The following is a 10,726-nucleotide window of genomic DNA, read 5'->3' as shown; positions in this document are numbered from 1 at the left end:
GGGTGATACGGTGTTGTTAGGATCCTTTTTATCTTGTGATCCTCGAAAAATTTAGTTACTTTGCTGCCAATGAATTATTTTCCATTATCACATACAATCTCGGCTGGCATCCCGAATCGACATACGATGTGGTCCCAAATGAAGTCTATCACTTCTTTTTCTCTGACTTTCTCGAAATCATGTGCTTCAACTCATTTAGAGAAATAATCAGTCATAAACAAAATAAACTGAGCTTTACCTAGGGCCAATGGAAGGGAGCCGACGATGTCCATTCCCCATTTCATGAAAGGCCATGGAGATAGGACCGAGTGGAGTAGCTCTCCGGGTTGATGAATCATGGGCGCATGTCTTTGGCATTTGTCGCATTTTCGAACGAACTCATTCGCATCTTTGCTCATACCAGTTTAATAATACCCTGCTCTGATCGCTTTGTGGACCAGCAAATCGGTATCGGAATGGTTTCTACAAGTGCCCTCGTGAATTTCCCATAGTATGTAATCGGTATCGCCTATTCCCAAACATATTGCCAATGGTCCATCGAAAGTCCTTCTAAATAGCGTTCCGTCTTCGGATAGGGTGAACCGTGCTTCCTTTGTGCGCAAAGCTCTCGATTCCTTTGGATCTGATGGAAGCTTCCCGTTCTTTAAGTACTATATATATTTGTTTCTCCAATCCGAGGTTATACTTGTGGAATTTATCTCGGCGTGACCTTCTTTGATCACCGATTTTATGAGTTGTACGACAGTCCCCGAGTTGAGTTCGTCATCCTTGACCGATGAACCTAAGTTTGCAAGAGCGTCGACCTCACTGTTCTGTTCTCGGGGTACATGTTGCAAAGTCCATTCTTTAAATTGATGTAGAGTCACCTGTAATTTATCCAAGTACCTTTGCATTTGATTTTCTCAGACTTCAAAAGTCCTGTTAACTTGGTTTACCACGAGGAGGTAATCATACTTAGCCTCTATGATCTCCGCTCCCAAGATTCTAGCTAGTTCGAGACCTGCAATCATGGCCTCATACTCGGCCTCATTGTTAGTCAATTTTGTAGTTCTGATAGACTGTCTAATTACATTACGTGTGTGTGATTTTAGTACAATGCCTAATTTGGACCCCTTCGCGTTCGAGGCACCGTCCGTAAAAAGGGTCCAGACTCCCGAAGAGGTACCCGATTTTATAAGTAGCTCTCTTTCAATCTCGGGCACGAGGGTTGGCGAAAAGTCAGCCACAAAGTCTGCCAAGATTTGAGACTTGATAGCGGTTCGGGGTCGATACTCGATATCATACCCACTGATTTTTATGGCCCATTTGGCCAATCGACCCGAAAGCTCGGGTTTGTACAAAATATTTCGAAGAGGATAAGTTGTTACAACATGTATCAGATGAGATTGGAAATATGGTTTTAGCTTCCTAGAGGCGCTTATTAAAGCAAACGCTAATTTTTTAAAGTGTGGATATCTAGTTTCGGCCTCGCCTAAGGTCCGACTGACATAATAAACAGGAAATTGCATACCTTGTTCTTCTCGAACCAGTACTCCACTTACCGCTATCTTCGAGACGGCTAAGTATAGGTAAAGTTGCTCGTCCACTTTCGGGGTATGAAGCAGCGGAGGGCTCGACAAATACCTCTTCAGTTCTTCCAAAGCCTGTTGGCATTCCGGAGTCCATGCAAAGTTGTTTTTCTTCTTAAGCAGTGAGAAAAATCGGTGGCTCCTATCTGATGATCTCGAAATGAATCGTCCCAGGGCGGCTATCCTCCCCGTTAACCTTTGCACGACCTTTACATTATCTACTACCGTGATATCCTCGATAACTTTGATTTTATCGGGGTTGATCTCGATTCCTCGATTGGATACCATGAAACCAAGAAACTTGCCCAAACCAACTCTGAATGCACATTTTCGGGGTTGAGCTTCATATTATACTTCTTTAGTTCGGCGAAAGTTTCCTGCAAATTCTTTAGATGGTCCTCTACTCGCAGGGACTTAACTAACATGTCATCAATATAAACTTCCATTGATTTTCTTGTTTGTTTTTCGAACATTCGATTTACTAGGCGTTGATAAGTTACATCCGTATTTTTTAGACCGAATGGCATTACGTTATAACAGTAGGTACCGTACTTAGTGATAAACATGGTTTTTTTCCTGATCCTCCGGGTTCATCTGTATCTGGTTGTACCTGGAGTAGGCATCGAGAAAACTGAGGGTCTCGTGGCTGGCCGTGGCATCGATCATATGATCAATGTTAGGCAAAGGAAAGGAATTCTTAAGGCATGCTTTGTTCAGGTCTTTATAATCTATACGCATTCTAAGTTTGTTTACCTTTTTAGGGACTACCACCACATTTGCTAGCCATTCGGGGTATTTTATTTCTCGAATAGATCCTATTTTAAGAAGTTTGGTTACCTCTTCCTTGATGAAGGCATGTTTAATCTCGGACTGGGTCCTTCTTTTTTGCTTTACCGGGTGGAATTTCGGATCCAAGCTCAATCTATAAGTGGTTATTTCCGGTGGGATCCCTGTCATGTCAAGATGGGACCAAGCGAAGCAGTTCATGTTAGTTAAAAGAAATTGAATAAGCTTTTCCCTGAGCTGGGGATTTAACCTCGTGCCCAGGTATACCTTTCGCTCGGGCGTATGTTCGATTAGTGTGATTTGCTCCAGTTCTTCGATCGTCGATTGGGTAGTGTCGGAGTCATCGGGGACCACGAAGTATCAAGGGACCCCATAGCCATCATCCTCGTCAGTCTTCTGATTCTCTAGTTGGGTCGAGGCTGACGTTTGTGATTGCTATTTGGTATCCCGCTCCCCCTTCGAATCTGATCTTTTTGTCGATGATAGTGAAGATATCGGAATCACTTCATCGATGACAAATATTTCTTTTGCGGTCGGTTGCTCCCCGTAGACCGTTTTGATTCCCTCCGATGTAGGGAATTTTAGAACCTGGTGAAAGGTCGAGGGTACTGCTCTCATATTGTGGATCCATGGCCTTCCGAACAGGGCGTTATATCTCATATCGCCCTCGATCATGTGGAGCTTCGTTTCTTGGATGGTCCCAGCTATGTTTACTGGAAAAATTATCTCGCCCTTAGTAGTTTCACATGCCATATTGAAACCGTTCATTACCAAGGTAGCGGGCATGACCTGGTCCTGTAGACCGAGTTGCTATACGACCCTTGATCAAATGATGTTGCCGAACTACCTGGATCAATTAACACACGCTTAACATGAGTTTTATTCATAAGTACAGATATTACCAGTGCATCGTTATGGGGTTGCATGATTCCTTCTGCGTCTTCGTCACTAAAGGACATGGTTCCTTTAGGTATGTAATCCTGAGTCCGAGATCGTTTCTCATTTACAATAGACATCTTAGTGCGTTTAAGCACCGACCCCTGGGGGACATCGATCCCTCCGATGATCATATGGATGATGTGTTGTGGCTCTTCTTGTTCGTTCTGTCTATTGAAATCTCTGTTTTTGAAATGGTTTTTGGCCTGGTCACTTAAACATTCTCGAAGGTGCCCTTCATTGAATAACCGGGCTACCTTCTCTCTCAATTGCCTGCAGTCTTTGGTTTTGTGGCCATGGGTGCCATGATACTTGCACATTTGATTGGGATTTCTCTGGGCTGGATCAGACTGTAGAGGTCGAGGCCACTTAGTATCTTTGATGCGTCCGATAGCCGACACGATGGCGGATGCATCGATGTTGAAGTTATATTCTGATAATCGTGGTGCTTCCTTAGGTCCGGTATGCCTGTCGAACCAATTTCTGTTCATCAGCCCCCGAGACCCTTGGCCTCGATCACTTCTCCTTTCGCCTCGTACGGAGTTGCGTGTAGGTTCACTACCCCTACGATCTCCGTTATACGGCTGATATCGATCCTTGTTTGACCTTGGTTCTCGGTCGATGTCCCTTTTAATAACGGACCTAGACCCCAACTGGTCATCTTCAACTTTGATCTTCGATTGATATCGATTGTGTACATCGGCCCAAGTAACAACCGGGTATTCGGTCAAATTCTGCTTCAACTGTCATGAAGCCATCGAGCTCCGCTCGTTTAGTCCTTGTGTTAAAGCTTGTACAGCCCAATCGTTAGTGTCCGGTGGTAGATCCATCCGTTCCGTTTGAAAACGAGATACGAACTCTCTTAGCATCTCGTTGTCCTTTTGCCTTACCTTGAAAGGGTCCGACTTCCTGGTCTCGACCTTTATGGCTCCGGCGTGTGCTTTTACGAAAGAATCGATAGAGTTAGACGGTAAATTATGATACCATATCACTGCCCCCTTTGACAGGGTTTCCCCGAACTTCTTAAGTAATACGGATTCGATCTCGTCGTCTTCTAGATCGTTCCCTTTAATGGCACATATGTAAAAGGTGACATGTTTGTTGGGGTCGGTCGTTCCATTATATTTAGGAATTTCGGGCATGCGAAACTTCTTTGGGATCGGTTTAGGAGCCGCGCTAGGGGGGGAAAGGCTTTTGTACGAATTGTTTGGAATCCAAGCCCTTCCATATCGGTGGTGCCCCAGGGATCTGATCAATCCTGGAGTTATAAATTTCTACTTTCTTGTCGTTTGCTTCAATCCTCTTTTCTCCTGACTCAATTCGTTTTGTCAATTCCTCTAACACATTAATAATTTCGGGATTAGTCCCCGATTTTTGTTCATTTGATCTTACAACAGCTGGCCTCGTTTCGTGGGTGACTTCTCGGGGTGGACCGGGCTCGGCCCTGCTCGGTGCCTGGGTTTGGCTATGCAACTGAGTTATCGCTACCTGCTGAGCTTGCAACATTTCGAAAATCGTACGCAGGTTGATCCCGTCTTCTCCAACATTTTGGGTATTTTAAAATGCAGATCGAGTTTCACCATGAATGCTGTTTTCGGGGTCGGAATGCTGGTTCACCTCGATGGCCACATGCGAATTATCGTCAATTAGATCTATGGCCCGAGCTCTAACGGGATCGACTGGTGGCCTTTCATCCCCGGTCTTCAGGTTGTTATTCTGATCTTGAAGGCCAGCTTCGTTGTCGATAAGTAGGGCCATTAATTGAGAGTTCGTCGTTTTTAACCTGTAATCAAAGATACTTCCAAGAGCAAGTGTAAAATAGTGTGTTTTGTAGAGATTCGTACCAAATAACCACTGTTATCCTTAGCCCCACGGTTGGCGCCAAACTGTTTACCCGAAAAACGGATAGAGTTAAATTTATACGTAGTTCTAAGGACATGTGGTATAACTTGATACAAATTGGAAAAGTAAGTTGAAATATATCGAATACTGACTGTATAAAGGAATTAATACCAACCGAAATTAAGTGGGGAATGATATTTATATGAACAAGATGAACCAATATACCAAGCCCATAAAAGGATAATCTTTACTATATGTGTGTAAATCTCAATAATTTCTGAATATGAGAGTGTATCAATGTATGCTTCTCTCGATATTTTTCTCCCCCTTACAGAAATGATACCCACGCTTAATATAGTAGAAAAATCCTACTTTGGATATAATAAAAATACATAGTGGGAATTTCATGATAGATTAGTTAATTATCTTTTCCTTAATTCCCGCCGAGATTCTCTCCCTTAGTGCGGCTACAACGGCTCTTTGTCTCTTAGCTCGATCTTGGTCGGTCTTGGTATTGGTCGATCTCGAGCTCGATATTGACTCGAGCTCGGTATTGATCGGTCTCTGGCTCTTGAGCTCGATAACACTACTTCATATCATAGCTCGATATTGACTCGAGCTAGATATTGATCGGTCCCTGAATCTTGAGCTCGATAACCTGGCTTTACTTCTTATCTCGATATTACAATGACGATCATCGGTTTATCACGTTTCAATCTCGACTAATTACACGAAGGGGCAAACTCGGATTTGACTGTATTCACAAACATATACCAAAGTTATCTGATTTTTCATAATATCAATATTTAAATCCAAACTTCTTTATGGGTATTCAAAGAATGAAGTCTCCATGTTGGCACCATAACTAGTCACAAATGAGCACTTGCATGTACAGAAGCAGCTAAAAGAAGAAGCAGAAGTACCAAGAAAATGGAATCTGACAACAATTGCTCCTTCTAAAACCCTCATCTCATCGACTCGAGGAAAGAAACATACAAAAATCAAAGAAAAACAAACAGAGGTTCTGAATAAATCAAAGTGACAATATAAATCAGAAAACTTTAAAATAGATAAACCAGAAAGCAAAAGACACACAGAGAAAAAGGAAAATGCCCAAAATAAGAATTCATACAGGTGAATAAATGAAGAAAAAGAGCTTGAGAGGAACAGAGGAAGCAGCCAAGGTTAGAGAATGGAAGGAGAAGAGAGCAGTGATAGCTGTTTGGAGAAATGAATTTTTTTGTTAGTAGATGACTGCTCGGGGAAGATGAAGCTGATGTGGTTTGAGCAAATAATAAATATACCCCTACATAGAAATTGCTAGATCAACACTTGTAAGGGCAATAAGGACATTCTGAGTTATCCTATAAAGTTAGTGGATTACACGTGTTTTCAGATGCAATACACATATCTTTACAGTACAATTTAGATAGCTTTTTGCACAATTTCTCATTGCAGTGTTCGTCCAACCCCAACTCCCATTAAGTAGTAATCCAAGTCGCAAGCTCAGGGGTAAAATTGCATACACACAGAGATTGATAATCCCGCTTATACTCCAACCTCCAACCACCCGTACATGCCACAGAAAAGAATCTTGGCAACCCACCTCAACGACGCCAAAACCATAGACATTTTGTTAAAAGACGATAAATATAATGAGAAATGTTCAAGCAGAACGATCATAACTACAAGTAATTGAGTAACGAGATAATTAATTTCACCCTGTTATCTTATTTGGGGGGGGGGGGGGGGGGGGGGGAGGAATCAAATCTCTGTTGTCCGTAGGTACAGGGGGCGATAACCGTGACAAGCCAAACCACAAGTCAGAAAGTCACTGAGCCAAAGAAATTGAACCAACAGATTTCTTAAACCACCGCTAAGTCCACGCCAACAACAAAATGACATGTAACGAAGGAGAGTAGATACATCAATACCAGGAATGTCATAATGCACTTAAAGCTTCAGAAAGATTACAGCTTTATCGACATTCAAGGTATAAGCTAATGATAGGGATAGGTGACAGGCACATCACACATACAAGTACAACATTCATTCACTGCTACTGTAACACCTTACACCCTCAATTCTAGTCCACATCAAACTTATAGATCCTTACAAGCAGTTTTCATCGCCAAAGAGTTGACCAGATATGCCTTGTGAAACCCCTATCTAGAACCACGATGATAGTTCCTCTCATAAGGAGAATGTGACCGGGATCGCATACGTCTTGACCTTCCAGCATATGGAGAGCGCCTAGGAGAATAACCTCGTACACCTCTATATGGCGAGCGCCTTGGAGGTCTTCGATACCCATAGTCATCACGGCCGCGATACCTACCACGATCACCACGATAACCTTCGGCCAAAGCAATGAAAACTTCAGAGATTCCATAATTTAGCCAGAAAGAATACGAACTTAAATAGCATCAGAAGCTTACCATCACCCCGTGTGCTCTCAAGTCCAAGATAATGACCAGGTGTTGGAGTCCTTGGGCGTTTTCTACGAGACTGGAAAATAAATATATTATCTCATTATGTAAAATCTGAACTTGTTGACATACAGGAACAAATGGGTTATCTTAACCGAATACTGTATTCTAGATAATGTACTCCTTGTAATGGAAGAAATATAACATTTCCGAATCATCGGCATTTTCTTCAAGACTGAAAAACAGATATATCGTCTTATTCTCTAAAATCTGATATGATGTCTACATCCAGAACAAACAAGAATAGGAAATGTGCTCCCTGTAATTGCAGAACATTACATTCAACTAATCTGGCAACAAAAATCAAAGTCTTCTAAGTACCTCTCCATATCTGGAGATAATGGCGAGGAAGGCGGCAGAAGCACATAACAATGTCCATTACTGAGAAATGTTATATCTTTGATGAAGAATACTAAGAAATATAATATCACGCTAGTCGTACAGTAAAGTTGATAATGACCGTTGATTAGTTGAGTTGAAAGTATTTGCTGAGGTTGTATAGTTGTTGGGCAATATAGTTGCTATGTTTAGCTGATGAGATGCATGTGAAAAGCTGTTTTAGCAGGCCATTGATCAAGCTGAGTGAATATAATGTTGCAAGGGAAGAACTGATCATCTTTGATTGCTGCCAACACAGCTGAGGTAATGTCTTCTGAATATAGCCAGAAAACCTCCAAGTCAAGAAAACAGATAAGCAACCCAACAGAACATGGTTCACCAATCAAGGTAGAAGTAGCTCACCTTCTCCACTGTTATGTACCGGCCTTCAAGGACAGACTGGTTAAGGTTCTTAATGCAGCGATTAGCATCCTCAAGACTATCCATTGTTATAAAAGCAAAACCACGAGAGATACGAGAACGGGGCTCCACAACCAGAAAAACTGACTTCACCTAGTCAACAGAAAGTAAAAGAGAAACTTCAACAGCAAGTCTTAAAAGTATGAACAATGAGAAATGATTCCAGCCAAAATGCCATAACACATCAATGTCTCAACAAATGCATTGACAAGACTTTGCTCATACAATAAACTCAAAAAAAAAACTGGTTGTTGCTGAGATTATCATCATAAATGAAAAAACTTTCATTATAAAGAGTAGATACAATACAGATGATGTTGAAAGAGAGAAAACCTTGGTATGAGCACAGAAACATGGCAGAAACAGAACCAGAAGAATCAGAAAACAGCTTGCTAATATGTAAACCAAAAACCAACCTTTCCTTCCTTTGAGAAATGCTCCTCAAGGTCCCTTTCAGTGACCCTTGTAGATAATCCAGTCACATAGAGTGTGTTTCCAGGATTAGAAACTTCAGCCCTAAATAACTCATGGAGGAGAAAATCAGAGTAACCCAAAAGAAGCTGTTAACATAAAGAAGGTGGAGTAAAGCTAAAAATCCACTCAACCTTCCTTGACTTCTGGACCTGGATCTTCCTCTTGGCCTTGGCCTTGGCCATGATCTGGATCGGGATCTAGACCTTGATCGAGAGCGAGAGAGAGATCTTGACTTTTCTTCCCAAGGAGAAGGAGAGCGGGAATACCTGGGGATTCCAGAAAATACAACATCGAGCCAGTTCAGTCCTAATCAGTTGAACCCTCAAAAAAAATTGACAACAACGACATGTGTCTTTAAGATGGTTCCTTGAGTAACGATGGCATCTTTTGCAAGCATATGTAGCTCATAAAACTTCCATGAAAATTAATACAACTAAAGTTGATGCCTTAAAAGAAAATGCATTGGAGATTTTACTTGTGTACAAAAAAGATAATAAAGATGCATTACTAAGACTGTGAATATATGTCTCCGGAAACATGCTTAGCAATTATACTTATAAAGATCGTCGAAAAATTATTCGTAACGATTGATCCATAGATTGACTTTCTATCGTGATCACACACAAAACTCAAGAAAGACCTAGCCGAAAATCATTTTATTCAATATGTCTGAGGACCTATGAAGACCATATAGTGAGACACTTCATTCGTATGATCCCTGGAAATTTTTGCTTGAAGTTGAACCTTATTTTCCATTGCAAAAGAAATGTATAGGATGAATGACTTGCTACCACTAATCCCTGATAAATGATCACATTGTTGTTGTTTTTTAATTTGATAATCGGGGGGGGGGGGGGGGGGGGAGCTACATATGCTTGCCTATTTTTTTTAAAATTTGTCTATGTAGCTCATTAACACAGAAAAAATGAGCTACATATGCTTAAATTAATAGATAATTTGCCTTAACCAGCTAAAAGTTTGTCAACTTGAGACAAGACAAATTAGTCATATATACACATACGAGAGCCTCTAAAATTAGTCATGTATTCACCCTTCACAAGGACAACAAACAAAAAAGAAAAAATAATCAGAAAAGACAGATGAAAAACCCTAACGCAAAAAAAATTGCAATTAACGAACGTTAACACGGAGGGGGAGCAAGGCGCTTCAACGAATATAAAGCAAAAAAATAAGACAGATATGGACCTTAGCTAGAGAAAAAGATTTGTACCTTTTGCGAGGAGAATCAGCCTGCAAGGAATCATAAAGATCATAAATTTGTTGTTTCCACAATTAATTAGGAATTACAAAAAGAGTTACTGAATGATGCAATTCATATAACACATATGTTCGCAGTAGAATGATACTGGGAGATGAAAGAGAGAAAGAGAGCTTGCCATTTCAGGAGAAAGAACCGAACCCTAAATCGCCAAAATGGAGGAGAACGATGCGCTAATTATATTTAGAGTTCAAACTTCAAACCTGTCATAATTAACGAAAATTGTAAGTGGAGGCATTAAATTACATTTACACCCTCGGGTTTTGAATAACACCATTACACCATGGCTGAATTATTAGTTAAAATGGCCTTTTACAAAGGGGACTTTTTCGTATATATACGAGATTTTAAACTTATTTACCCGGTTTGTCTAAGTTTTCATATTTACAAAAGGTAACTAAAGTTTTTTACAAAATATATACAAATTCGGTCACATTCTACAATTTATCAACAACTTATCTACAACTTAAATACACATTTTTTTACATAAAATCCGATTAAAAACAACAATTTACATACATTTTACATACAAGTTGTATACAATTATGTAAGTT

At 40.7% G+C, this 10,726-nt stretch overlaps 1 pseudogene; it reads right to left on the bottom strand.

Moving 5' to 3' along the window:
* Nucleotides 1-6,980: 6,980 nt before the first annotated feature.
* Nucleotides 6,981-10,368, bottom strand: LOC104095926 (serine/arginine-rich splicing factor SR45a-like; annotated as a pseudogene).
* Nucleotides 10,369-10,726: the final 358 nt, after the last annotated feature.

The sequence above is a fragment of the Nicotiana tomentosiformis genome, chromosome 2 (assembly GCF_000390325.3).
Source record: "Nicotiana tomentosiformis chromosome 2, ASM39032v3, whole genome shotgun sequence".
Classification (NCBI taxonomy): Eukaryota; Viridiplantae; Streptophyta; class Magnoliopsida; order Solanales; family Solanaceae; genus Nicotiana; species Nicotiana tomentosiformis.
The sequence above is the reverse complement of the archived record's forward strand: the minus strand, read 5'-3'. Positions and strand labels throughout refer to the sequence as shown.